At 36.3% G+C, this 15,091-nt stretch overlaps 1 protein-coding gene across 2 annotated transcripts in view; it reads left to right on the top strand.

Annotated features, from left to right (window-relative positions):
- The window catches only part of Rab3GAP1 (RAB3 GTPase activating protein subunit 1), a 391,448-nt gene that overhangs the window by 183,008 nt on the left and 193,349 nt on the right, over positions 1 to 15,091 (top strand). The window lies entirely within an intron of this gene.

Raw genomic sequence — 15,091 nt, 5'->3', positions numbered from 1 at the left:
TTTCTCTCATAACGAAAGCAAATTTAATTTGGGAAAACAATTAACAGTTTAGTTAAGTCTTTAGAAAATAAAATTAAATTGTTTTGAAGTTTATTTCTGATAAGACATGGAAAATGAAATTTGAATCAATCTTAGCAATAAAGTTAAATGGGATAGCAATGCAAGTTTTGAGCATAACCGTGGACTATTCTACGATATGAAGCTTCTTATAGATTTCGCACATTTCTCAACGGCGTTCCAATATAGCTCTAGCAGTAGTTAATTTCAGCTAAACTCACTGTATTCTGCTTTGATAATAATATGCTTTCAAGAATTATCTAATTCTAAATGCGTATTTTTCTAACCTATATATATAACCTGATTCTTCACACAGATTTCTTGTACATGCGACCACGACTTTCGTACATAATTGGTTCCCGGAAATATATGCAAATGTTGAATGTGCGAAACTAGAGAAATGGAGGGGGTAATAAATAAAAGTTTTATTTTTAAATATTTATTTATCACTATGGATACTTAATTTAACGAGGCGCGTCTAAGTGCTTCTTTATAAACTTGTCAAAAGTTAGTTTATAAGGTATTTCTCCCGCCTTCTTAGCATGCTTTCGTGGTGTAGTGGTGAGCACGCTCGACGTGTATTCGAAAGTTCCGTGGTTCGAGTCCTGGTGAGGGCATCGTTCATTTTTCACGTCTCCCTCTCCAAAAAGTCTAATGTCTCTACAAGTTGAGCACCCATCAATAGCTTCTTCTTCCCCCCCCCTTTTTTTTAAATGTGTATTTCGTTTAACTCTTGTTGTTCAAGTAAGTATTTATTTGACAGAAGTGAAATTTAATAAACCCATTAACATCTTCGTAGTTGACGTCCAAGTTTAGTTCACTCATCAGGCTTAACTATTTCATCTGTTATAGTTTCCGGAGTTTCTTCAGAATTTATAAAAGCACTCATCATTTGTGGGCGTAATTGTTTCCAGGAACCTTTCGTTATTGACGCTTTTACTTCAGCCCGGAATCTTTAATTTTGTTCATCGCGTTCCATGTATCTCTTAATGTTCCATGTCTACCTTCTCTACTTAGTTGCCTTGATGGTCTGATTCGTTATTGTCCACATATAATATTGTTTAAAAATAGTTATCACTGTTTGAAAATGGTTATCACTGTTGGCTGTATTGGGAGGAAGAAACAAAACATTCATTTCCGTGTATAAATACTGCGGAGATTTTGGGAGACCTGGAGAATTGTCTTAAGATTAGTGATGCTTTAAATTGCGAATTTTTAATCTTTACTATATTGCTTATATGACTGTAAGAAATTAAAAGTAAAATATGAACGCAGTTAGCAACTCGACAGCTTGTCTTTCTGCTTTCTGGAGGCCTAAAGAAAATGCTTGCGCCATTACGTTTTAAACTTCATACAACTATGCATCATTAATATATTCATTAGCATTTATTGCTGATGTGGTCACACGGATTATTTCTCGATAGAGATTGGGTCTCGAACTCGAGAACTCCGGTGATATACCACTTTTATCAACGTAAGCGGGAGCAAGGGCATGGGACCGAGCAATTTTTGCAATATCAAGAAAAAAAAAAGGTTTTTTAATTAATTTTTTTAAAATGTGTGAAGTAGCGAAAGTAGAATGTACGGAAATCGATGGCCGCCTGTATATTTTTGTCACAATTGTTTCTTTATAAAAAATATTCAAAAAAATATTGTGATTCCCCCACCTGTGTCCCCTGTGTTTGCAAGCATTCATCACTAAATTTTCTCAGAAGCAAAAATGAATCAATTCAAGGACAAAACTAGCAACTTTTTTTTTTTTTTTTTTTTTTTTTTTTTTTTTTAAATCTTGGAAAATATTAATCAAAATGCCTTTTGTGATTGAAAATTTGTTTAAAAATCAAAGTTTTTTTTACGAATTTTGTACATAAACAGACGATTTTAGTGCAATTATGTGTGAAATTGTTGTAATTTTTCTACGTAATGAAACATGAAAAATCGAGAGACAAGAAGTGCCGGAAAAGTAAGAATACAGGGCAAGTCTGTTTAACAATGAATAAATGGGCATCTCAGTAATTTGACGAAATATCGCCAAGCTGGCAACGTTTTGGCAACTAATTTTGTCAGTAGATTTGGCGATAAACCGCCAAAAGTCGCCAGATTAGGCGACATTTTGATGCAATTTCTGTATCACAGTAATAGGTGTTGTAATTGAATAAATGTAATTGATCATTGTAGCCATAATTCGATCCTCATATCGCCTTCCACTAATTTCGAGAAGCAGAAGGTACTAGAAATATCTCGCCCGGGTGAAAACTATATAAAGCCGGTGAGAGCATCTGCTCTTAGTTGTTGTCGCTAGCTGTTAGCTAACTGTCAGCGTGAGTTCCGAGTACTATCTCTGGTTTAGCTTTGCTCTTTAGTTGAGCTTTGCATTGCATTGTGTTTAACGTTCCTAATAGTTTGAAATGTAAATATTGATTGTACTTTGTGATATTGTGAAGTGTTGTATGACTGTTTTATGTGCAAAGTTCTAGATCTCCGAAGTGTTTATTTTGATAAAATAAATTTTGACAACCTATCAACGGAGCTGTCTGCATTCAATCTATTACGAACCCTTACGCACGCAACACTGTTGACGCGATACTATTGAACATTATCATGAAATGATTGACGTATACCATAACCTAAGTCAGGTAAAAATCGAAATATAAACGCGATGACAGGTTTTACATTTTCGTTCCTGAACCTATCAACGGATCAACTCCAACCTATCAACGGAGCTGTGTGCATTCAATCTATTACTAACCCTTACGCACGCAATACTGTTGAACGTAGTACTATTGAGCGTGATACTATTGATCATTATCATGAAATGATTGACGTATACCGTAACTTTTTATTTTTGTTGTAACCTAAGTTAGGTAAAAATCGGAATATAAACGCGATGACCAGGTTTATCATTTTCCTTCCTGTATCTCCGTTACTTTGTAAACTTCATTAACACGGATACTAAAATGACCACATATCCAGAATAAATTTACATTATTCTTTTCAGTATCGATACAAAAATATTTTTTATTTCTAAAATATTATAGACCTTATTTTTGTAAGATGTTAAACCTTGTATTTGACTGTCATCGAAAACTTAAATAATGGTACTAGTGTTTTGGAAAATTTCTAAATTAGTGATTATCTGTATGAAAGCTTTTTTACGCCCTTAATTTCTGCTAATTCGGCTTAGGAAATTGAGAACAAACATATCATTAATTTCAAATATTTGTTTTCCCTGTAATTACATTACTATATTGTGTAATGCTAGCAACTTTGCGCGTATTCTGTCTTGATTTCTGTAACTAACCAGTGTAAATTTCTAATGCTTGGCCATTTGGTTCACCATGATGCCAATCGAGGGCAGTGTAGATATTCTTTTGTGATTCGATCAGTTGAGAAAGCTGTGTTGCCAAAAACCTAATGTTAAAAATGAAAGAAATGAAAATGGTTGGGAAGCACAAGACACAAAATGTTAAAGTAACAGAAATTTAGAGAAAAAATTCTGATGGTTTAGGAAGACATACAATGCACCCATCTCTCTTTAAAACATTTTGAGATTTTGAATTTCAACTGAGGTTTCTTCCCTGTTAATTTCAAAACAGGCAGCGATAAGCATGGTGAATGTTTGCGTCAGAAAATTTCCGATTTTGAGGAATGATATTAAGGTTATTAGCTGCTCCGTGATTTCTAACGTAATTTCAATCTGAAACAAACTGTCAAAACAGCACCAGTGCTAAAGACTCGCAACAATAGAGGAGTGTTAACATGACGGAACGTTAACTGATGACTTGAAATGTCAAAACTATCATGTAAATTTAGATTCTTGTTTCGTACACTGGTGAAAGAAATTAAGAGAATTTTCATATTTGATCTACGATCTCAAGAACTACTGGACAGATTTTAATAAAATTTGGTGTGAACATAGGTTGATATAATACAAACAAAATAAACATTCAACAGTTATAATAGACACACATGTTCGGTTGTAACACTCATGGGAGTCTGAAGGTCTGAAACAGCGGTTGCAGAAGACACAAAAGAAATGCGTTAATAGGGGGTATGGTCATCTCTTACAGCCATACAGGCCTCGCAGTGTGATGTCACACTGGAAAAAAGGCAGTTTATCAGTGCCTGTGGCAATTGGTCCCACTCATTCAGCAACGCTGTTGTCAGTTCCTGCATGGTTCTCGGAGGAGGTTGCGAGTTGCAATTGCATTCCCCAGAGCGTCCCAGACATGCTGTATAGGGTTGAGGTCTGGAAACCTGGCTGGTCAATCCATCCGGCGAATATCCTCACTCTCGAGAAATTCGTCGACCAGAAGAGCTCTATGTGGCCTCGCGTTATCGTCCTGTAAGATGAACTCGGAGCCCCCTGCAGCCCGGAAAAGGCGAACAAAGGGCTCCAAGACCTCATCCTTGTACCTCACACCAGTCAGAGCCCCTGTCAAAGACGTGGAGAGGTGTGTGGCCATCCAACATGATGCCTGGAGAGGTGTGCGCCCATCCAACATGGTGATCATTACACCGCCACCGCCATAATTGTTGATTTCGCGGACATTGGAGTGTAGATAGTGAGTCCCTGGATCTCTCTGTATGAAACTACGGCGAGAATCGGTATTTAGGCTAAAACGGGACGCGTCGGTGAACAGAACGGTAGCCCATTGCTCCATACTCCAATCACTATGCTGCCTGCACCATTTTAATCGGACTATCCTGTCCATAGACGTGAGCAGGACGCAAACAGCCGGTCTTCTGGCAAACAATCCTCTTTCATTCAGTCTTTTGGAAACAGTCACCCTTGTTACACGGGTTCCTGTGGCTACATACAGGTCCCGAGAGAGCCGAGAAGATGTAGCCCCTCTGTTACGCCTCGCTAAAATGGACAAATAGCGATCTTCTTTGGCCGTGGCTCTTCGACGACCTTGCCTAGGCTTTCTCTCGATGGATCCTGTATCCTGGAACTGTTTCCATAGGTTACACATGACGCTGGGCGTTAAATTAAACTCTTTGCTTATCTGGACTTGCGATTGGCCTACTTCTAGCCTCCCCACAATTCGCCACTTAATTCCATCATCTAAACGTTGGTGGTTAATCATTTTTGCTGTTCTCATGTGAATTTAACGGATTACTTCAAGATAACATCAAGAAATTCGCCGAGGTGTGCTAGCAAACGCAATTCGTTTTACCCTCCACGCGCTTATAAAGTCTGTTTTTCTGCTAGCTTCGCCTACACACACGTGTACGCTTACGTATTTACTGTACAAGATTTGCATTTTTATCTAAAAGCAGTGGTTTTTCCTTCAGTTCAGTTCTTTTCATGCAATTCGATAAAATATGCGAATTCTCTTAATTTATTTCACCAGTGTATTTCATATTCTTATCATTTCTGTTTTCTGGTGGAATAGACGGAATAGAAGTGCAGAAAAGATTCAGTATAATAGATATATTGTGTTAGTTAAAATAAACCTGACAATTTGACAATATACACTGCTGGCCATTAAGATTGCAACACCAGAAAGGGTTGATCTGACAAACGTCAAAATCACATGAAAGGAAGAAGAGGTTGGGATATGCAAATCATTGGTATTTCAGCGCATTTAGACGATGCAGGAGGAAGAAACGACATCTGAAGCACTACATAAAAGTTGTGTAAAGCACTACATAAAAGTTGTGTAGCAGATTTCTGTGTAGTGGAAAGCGCTTTGTAAGTACGGCGTTTAATCAGAATATCGGGTTATTCCTCGAATAAGAAGAAATGCTTACCAGCAAGTGTCAGAATTCGGTAGCGGCAGGATCGTTGCCTATCGAGAGTGTGGATTATCATTCCGTGATATTGCCTTTCACACTGGTCGACATCCAAACACAGTCATGCGAATATGGAATCAGTGGGTTTCTGAGGGTCATACTGAACGGCATGCAGGATCTCAGTGCCCTTCCCATGACTAACGCCAGAGGGGACAGACATATTGTGAGGTCAGCTCTGCAAAACCATACAACCTCATCACGGACCATTAATCAGGAAATGGGCATGTTTGCAGCATGTCCAGTATCCGCCCGTATGGTACGCCAATGCTTGCAGAAGTGTGGATTGTCAGCACGACGACCATTACTTCGGCTTCTTTTGACAATGTAGCACATAGAGAGACGGCGACTCTGGTGCTCCGAATGACAAAGCTAGATACAGGAGTGGCATAATGCCTGCTTGCATTCGATGTCGGCATAGAGGCCCTTCACTTGGTATGAATGGTGCAAAGTCATTAGGTATACGGCATGCACATCTCTAGTGCGGATTTGACGGTAACTTGAACGCAGATCGGTACATTCATGACATCTTAAATCCTGTGGTTGTGCCTTATTTTTGAGACCTGCAAAACGCCATCTTCCAACAAGATAATGCTAGACCACATGTTGCAAGTTGTGTTCTGACCTTCCTCGATACACAGGGTATTAGATTGCTGCCCTGCCGTACACCGTCTCCAGATCTGTCACCCATTGAAAATATCTGGTGATGGGTTGCTGAGAGACTGGATCGCCACCCCTCTCTACCTAATACGGTTGATGAAGTGGGGCACAGACTTGAAGCAGCATGGAATGAGTTGCACGTTTATATCATCCAAGCCCAGTTCGACACCATGCCTAACCGGGTAAGGGCCGCTTTAGCTGCCAGGAGTGGTAGCTGCTTCTATTAATTTCGCACCCCTATAGGCCCCCAAACTGCTTACAAATTTATTCATTTTGTCTTCATGCCATACTGTTTACGTACAATAAATATCTTTTTTTGTATTTGCTTTTGTTCATGGTGTTGCAATTTCAATGGCCAGAAGTGTATATTCATATATATGTATTTTCATATTTCTTTATTTAAACTGAAATTTAATCGTTAGCGCAGTTCCTTATTATAAGGGGTTAAAATGTAAATTATCATTAAAAAGTATGTAGAAATGTAATGTGATATGTTTTAGCACTAAAAACTTAAATTCATGGCGTTTTGTACTATCGTTTGTTTTTTTTTAAGGGGAAAATATCGTTAAAGATTTGGTGTCACTAGTTTAACAACAATGGACGTTATTTTTATTTAAAAAGAGAAGCGAAATGTATATATGATTTTCCGTAGTTTGTATTACAACAAAGTTCGAAAACTTAGCAGTTGCCAATTTTAGTTTTCATAGTATTATGTATATCTGAATTGGTATTTTTCGTTAAAGAAAGAAAAATCGATTCTCTTCTAGCTTGCTTGTTTTACAGCAGTGTTTATAACAGTGGCTTATCACAGTTTATCACAGCGTGAGATTTGAGTCGCAGTGCGAGCAGAATTTTCCTCTTGCTTAATCCATTTTGTCATTTTTGAGCATTGGACCCTGAAGTGATTCCGGTCAGCGTGACATGATGAATGGCGAGACATGATCGTTTTTAGAACCCATCTATTTATTGACACATTCCTTGGCGCTGCTTATCAGTTATTACTCACTTTCTCCTCTTTTCTCTGCCTTTATGTGGAGAACTTCCTGTTCTCTCGCTTGATTATAATCGCTTCAAGTCTTACCACACATAAATCCATGTCTGTCTTCAGCTCAGAATTTAAAATCGTTGGACTCTCTTAATTTCGTTCATGATGCTTTTATATTTCCTGGTGAATTGCTGTATGATCTCATTCGATATTGTAAATATTCTCTAAATTGGTGTGATATAAGAAAAAAGCTGTAAACTGATTAACTGAAATTTCGTTTTAAATACCAAATTGTATTCAAGTAATCGTACTATGCCTGTTTTACTTGGGGTGTCAAATTAGTGCAGTAATAAAACACAAACTTCAAGTATATTCTCTCATCGAATGGAAACTTATTTTATTTGTTTATTTGTTTGAATTATTTTGTTGTGTATTTTTTCCAGCGCAAATGATTTTTCGTTACTTTACTTCCTGGCAAAAGCGGTTACAACTAAATGTCTTTCAGTTACGTCTCGAAATAGAAGCCCTTGCGCAGGTGTTGCTAGTGGGCGAAATAAAGGATATTTCTTTATATTATCCTTATAATGTAAAGATATTTCTTTATCTTCTTTATCTTTTAATGACAGTGCGGCGAGTACTCGGAGTGATAATATTTGACAAAGATAAGGTCTTTAATTTATCTTTCTGACTGAATAAATCTGTTTTTGATTACCAGACTGAGCGTTTCAAAAGCAATAAACACACTTGTTAATAATGCACATTATTATTTTGCTTTTTTTAATAATGTGTCTTATTTATATAAATTTAGGTGCGTTCAATTTTTAATATATTCAGCTATTAATTTTTATAAATGTGTTCTTTGTTTTGATTAATAAAAGGTGTTTTCTAACGCCATGTGTTATGAAATTATAATAACATAATCGTTTATGTTCTTATATTTACTTTAAATAGTGGTAAACTCTTCTTTGAAATGTCAAACTGTAATTTAAAATTTTTGAAGTGCACTTTTTATTTTATTCTTTCTTATTTAATTTTTAATCGAATGAATTAAACATGAATTTGGGCCACTAGCAACGGGATGCAAGCCAAATACAGTGGTGCCTCGCATAAAGAACGCCTCGCACAACGAACGCTGCACACAAAGAACTTCATTTCAGGATTCATACAATGAACTTCGTTTCACACAACGAAGTCGCCCGAGCTTCCACGACCGCTTTGCCCGAGCTTCCACGACTGCTTCACCCGAGCTTCGACATCCATTCTTCAGCCAATGGATCAGCAAGTTATTGCGAACTTTAAAAAACTCTACACTAGAGACCTCTTTAATAAGGTGTTTGAAGAATGCGAGTTTGGTGGAGACAATATGACTGTCCGAAAGTTTTGGAAGGAGATATTTGATGTCCTTATGGCAATACGACTTATACAGAAGGCCTGGGAAGAAGTGTCAAAAAAGACCCTCATTTCTGCTTGGAAGATGCTTGTGCCTTCGTGGACCCAGGAAGAAGCAGTAGTTGATGACACAGAAGTAGTGAAGGACATCATCACAGTGGCCCAAAGGTTGAAATTAGAGGTAGAGGAAGAGTATGTAGAGGAGCTTATTGAGGAACACGAAGAAGAGCTGACAACTGACGAGCTCCAAGCACTTCTGGTCCAGCAACAGGACAATGCTCAAAGGGAAGCGTCGTCTGATAACGAGGAGCAACAATCAAACAATCAACCAATCCCAGCTGCTGACATCAAGAACATCCTGGTCAAATGGAAAGCAGTTCAGGAGTTTACCAATGCCCACTATCCGGATTCAGCTGAAGCAAACAAGATCAACGATCTTTACTCCGATACTCTTGTCCGTTATTTCCGGCAGATGTTGGAGAAAAGAGAAAAACAAACGATTTTGGACAGGTTTTTCATGAAACCATCGGCCAAAAAGCAGAAAATGGATGAAGATGTGCAAGATTCGTTATACTCTACTTAGTCTGTCTTAAAATTTAAAAAATGATGTTTTTAGATGTATCTAAATAAAAATAATAACAAAAAATTTATCTTTTTTATGTCTTCTTAGCATATTTTATGCTACAGAACGAATTATTTTTTTTAACATGTATTGTTATGGGAAAACGCGTTTCACATAACGAACTTTTCGCATAACAAACTTGCTCCTGGAACGAATTAAGTTCGTTGTGTGAGGCACTACTGTATTTGTTCAGACTGGCATGCAAGAATTTGCTATGTGGGCAAAATCATCATTCCTTTCCTTCAGAAAGTTTGCATTTCTCGTTAGTAACTCAAGATATGCTTATACTCCTACCTTAGAATTTGCATAAATGTGCGCAACGTATGTAAATTACATATGTTTGTAATTTGTACCTGATATAAAGTAGACGGACTTCAAAATATTCATACGATTTAATTTCACAAGACTTAATTATCATGATTTTCGAAACTTAGACTTGATTAATCGATTCATTGTAATCAATCAAACAGGTATCATCTTTTTAAAGATCAACCTAAGTATGGATTCGTATAAGATATTTCCTTTAACTGAGTTACAAATTTTTAGTCAAAGGGGCGGGAATCTATTTTAATTAGAAATTTTCAAACTATATGAATTAATTGATTAGTAACTAATACAGGCCAGAAACTTAAACTTCGTATTAAAATGGGTTCTGATGACGCATGTTATAGAAAGCTATTATTATTATTTGTGATATTTGCTGCAGATGTTTTTATTGGGAATATTACCTTTACTACGGACACACCTTAGAAAAATTCAACTAACTAAATCATTTTTATGAGCATTGTTATTTAAGTAATTCTTAAATTTAATTTTAATTATGTAACTATTTCATAGCTGAAATCAAGATGGTAATGTAGCTAATGTAAGGAAGAAATTCTAAATGTAGAGATTAGATGAGATTCATTTATTTGCTTCAAGAAAGTTACCATCGTCGAATACTTTCTGAAAGAAACAGAGCTTTAACAATAGTCCTCTGTTTTGTTAGCAAATATTATGGAAGCGCTGTTTTTATCTGTTTAAAATTTCCCCTGGAAAATTATTACTAATGTGATTGTTCTCTACATAATAAACAAGGGTACTATGGTGTTATTTACTTTCGTTTATCTCATTTTTGGCGTCCTTTCTTTGGAAATTTACACAGTCTGGTGGTTTAAGGGTGTCTTCTAATCTGTGTACATTATACTTTTATTTCTAAAACAATGCTTTTGAAAGCGAAAGGTAGCGATTAAATAAACTAGAAGGTAAGATTTGTATCAAAGTTTTATGATTACTGTTTTTTTCTTTCTTTTTCAGTAGTTTTTTTTTTTTTTTTTTTTTTTTTTTTTTTTTTTTTTTTTTGGGGGGGGGGGAAGTTGGAGTACATGAAAAATTAGCAATGCCCTCGCTGGGACTAGAACCTGGACCTCTCGAATACGAACTGATATGCTATCGTTACACCACGAAGGCATACAGAAAGGAGGAAGAAAATACCTTATAGTATGATTAAGCAGTTGAGTCCGTCATCCTCTCTGCGTCTTCCGCATTTTAATCGATTTCTGTAATTATCCGATCATAATAAAATTAATAATTTACTTCGTGGTAGATAATTAATATTCTTATGATCCAGCATTTTGGGTAGACAGTCTGAATCTGAACGTGAAAGTGAAAATCTGAATGTATATTCAGGAGAAATTTCACGTTAACGTCAAGCGTATTAAGAGTTTAGATAAGGTTAGGTTATTTAATTACGGCAAAGCCTCGAGGGCTATCTGCCTAAGAGGAGGGATGCCTTCGTGGAGGACTTTCTAAGGGAAACTGGCTCGTATACACGTTACACATGAGGAAAACCACGAAAACACTCATGCAGCCAGCCCGTTCGCGGGATTCGAACCTCGGACCGAACTACCAGTGTTCAGCGACTTTACCGCTCGGCCGCTGGTGGGCTACGAGTTTAGATAAGACTACGTCCTTAGTCTCTAACTCTTTAGAGAGTAGATGGTGTATTTAATTATGGCAAAGCACACTAGGGCTATCTGCCTAAGGGGAGGGATGCCTTCGTGGAGGACTTTCTATGGGAAACTGGCTCGTATACACGTTACACATGGGGAAAACCACGAAAACACCCATGCAGCCAGCCCGTTCGCGGGATTCGAACCTCAGACCGAACTGCCAGTGTTCAGCGACTTTACCGCTCGGCCGCTGGTGGGCCCTTTAGAGAGTAGAATAATGCAGTTCTCCGCATTTATTACAGTGCGTTTGCTGACATTAAATTTGAGCGCTTGCACGTAAAGCCTCAGATGACATTGGGGGGGGGGGAAAGAATACGCTATAATGAAAAATTGTCTGAGTACTGCCGTTCACTAATGCAGTTTTTTCCTTTCACAATTCACCGCCCTTCTTTCCGTTTTCGGCTCTTTGTCCACATCTTCTAAAGATTAATTTTTAATTTATTGAATTCAGAATACTGTTGTTCATTTGGAAGATCCCAAGGTTCTTCGAATAGCTTTTGAAGATCCTTTTCGATGTATTAAAATCGAGTTTGGGTGTTACAGGTTCTCTCCTCCTCCTGTTCAGTGATCGGAACGGAGAATTTTCTCTAAACGATTGTTTAAGGTATGAGGCGTGTTTTTCTAATAAATAAAACTTATATGTCTTTCTATCATGGAGTTGAATGTATATTTATAATTAAAATCCTTGGGAAGGAATGATGAAAAGATTCTTTTGAGTGCTGGATGAAGCGCAGCATCTGTTCTAAATGACAGCGTGTTAATATGAAAGGTCAAATATATTTCAAAATCTTTCAGACATCTTCACATGTTCTTGCGCTTAAAAAAAAATAGTATGCTTTTATTTAATTCTTTGTAAATAATTTAACTGTTCAAATATTTGTTTTTCATAGCTCCTTGAGTTCTGAACATAATAAATTGTCCTTCATTTATAGTGAGATGATGAAGTTAGAATTAATATATCGGGTGTTTCTTTCCTTTTTATAGAATTACTTTATATTTTTCTGACTTAACAGACAATAAGGCCTGAGAATTCTGTAAAGCAAAGAAATATTTGATATTAAGATATGCTGGTCACTGTAATAAAAAGAGAATATCGTGGGAAAAATCCATGTCTAAAAATTAAAACTCGAAATAGTAAGTACAGGGTGTTTATAAAGTCCCAGACCCATTTTCATGTTTAATAACTCATAAAATAATGAAGATATAAACAAACTTATGGCATTTATTGATGGAATAACTTATATATTTTCCTTTTCAGGTTTGAATATCTTTACTTTTGTAAATATCGTCTGCGCGTGTGGTTAATTTCAGATAATTTCATTTTCCAGTCTAAATATCTGTACTTTTCTAAATATCGTCTGCTTATTAATTGCATTTTTCTCTCTTTTGTTTTTGGCATCTTTCTGGCATTGTTAATCGCCATAATGGGCGCATATGGGGATCTGAAAACCCCCATGAATACCGTGAGACGCAATGGGATTCCCCAAAGGTTGTGTGGTGTGTACTAATGCTCGACCGAGTCATTGGGCCTTTCTTTTTTACAGAAAAGACTGTCTCATCAGTCGTATACTTACACATGTTGAAAAACTTCGTATTTCCACAACTAGAAGAGCTTCAGTCACATGTCTTTTTGCAAGATGGTGCACCACCTCATGGGGTACAATCGTTCGTAGTTCTTTGAATGACGATTTTACAGGAAGATGGATTGGGCGAGGAGGTCCAATTCCTTGGCCACCCAGATCACCTGATATAATGCCGCTGGACTTTTTCCTTTGGGGATTTGTAAAGGAGAAAGTTTACAGGAGGAGAGTGTCGAACATGGATGACCTAAAAGCAGGAATTACAACCGCAATAGCCTCTGTGGATGCCGACATGCTTGCCGGTACCTGGCGTGAAACTGAATATCGACTTGATATTCTCCGTGCGACGAAGGGGGCACACGTGGAAGTTCATTGACAAGGGTCATGAAACTTTTTGAATCTATCTAACCATTTATGTTATTAATTTTAATCTATCTTTATTATTTTATGAGTTATTAAACATCAAAATGGGTCCGAGACTTTATAAACACCCTGTATTAATTGAAGTTTTGATTAGAAATGACGAGCTATGTTCACTTTGACTGCATAAAAGTTTTGACTTGAAATGATTAGCTGTATTTGATTCTAAGATCTGAGATGTGACGTGAAAAACAGGTTCATCTTTCTCAATAATGATTTATTTAGTTAACTATTCATGACGATTTATTTCTTTAATCGTATCTTTCTTCAAATGTCGTAATGTCTTAAAAGTACTTAATTTCTGCGTGCAGAAATGTGTACGAACCCTGTAAAAAGAAGCTAACTTTTATCTCTTATTAAAACTTAAAATCGTGGAAACTCCATATCTTTTACGGAGATTTTTCAGCTTTTTTTCCTTTCTATCTTATTTGATCAATTCAATTTGTTGTAGAGCATTTTATGAACATTTTATTAATATTAGATCGTTGGATATTACTATTTAATTTTGCTTTATAGCTTTTAATAGTATATCCCTAATTTTATCTAATCGGGATGTATGCATATTATTTGTTACTTTTATTTTGACTGGGTTCGATTGGAAACATCTTGATAAATAAAATGTTTTCTTTCCTGCTTGAATTTTCGCTAGTATAAAATTTAAGGAAATAACAAAACGAATGAAATTAGCCAAAAAATGTAAAATAAAAATAAAGTGTACAACAATGAATAGAATATTTATTTATTAATAAATTTTACCTTAGCTTTGCGTTGTAAACTAGCTTAATAGTTCGAGGGATTAGGGATTTTAGGTCAAATTCGTCAATTTGAAGGTCTGATGTCATGTCGTCGCGCGTTACGAAAAATTATGGGTTTTCATATTTCAAGGTTGGCAACTCTGTATTTAGTGCATTTTATATATAATGTTTCCGAGTCCAATATTTTCTTTTTCTCTAACAAACCTAACTGCACTAGTAACTATTATTGTGACCTTTGACATCGTTAGCAATCATGATATGCTTGTAGAGACATTTAGACCTTTTTTTGAATAGGAAACATTAAAAATTAACTGTGTCCTGGCCCAAGTACAAGCTGCAGGTCTTTCATTTGCTAGCCGGACATACTACGATTTGCACCATGAGAGCACGTATATGGAAATTCTTTATATTCTTCCCTATTTAAAATACGATTGAGGAGAGGCATGAGATCTAATTGACCAAATCAAATTGGTGACGAATTATCGTCCACCACATTTTTAATTTGGTCATCACTAAAAACTATTTAGATATTTAGAATTCAGGAGCGTGATAAAATAAACTGTTTCCATTCTGGGACCTTCCTACTGATAGCTGAATGCGCTAATTACTTGCAGTATAATAGAAGTCACCCGTTAAGAAGACGGTGGACTTTAAAATAGCTAAAAATCAACCAAAATATTGAATTTGTTTTTTTACTCTCGTAATATTCTACATACGTAACTACATCATATGAAAAAAAAAAAAAGAAAAAAAAAAGTTCAAATATTCTAATTTTTAAAGAAGTTACAAGCATTTAAAATGTGTAAACAGCGTAAACTTTGCCCTTTAAATTTTGG

The sequence above is a fragment of the Stegodyphus dumicola genome, chromosome 5, assembly GCF_044657685.1.
Source record: "Stegodyphus dumicola isolate Sdum_Otavi_A_Nest chromosome 5, ASM4465768v1".
Lineage (NCBI taxonomy): Eukaryota > Metazoa > Arthropoda > Arachnida > Araneae > Eresidae > Stegodyphus > Stegodyphus dumicola.
Note: the sequence above shows the minus strand (reverse complement) of the source record. Positions and strands in the feature narration are given on the sequence as shown.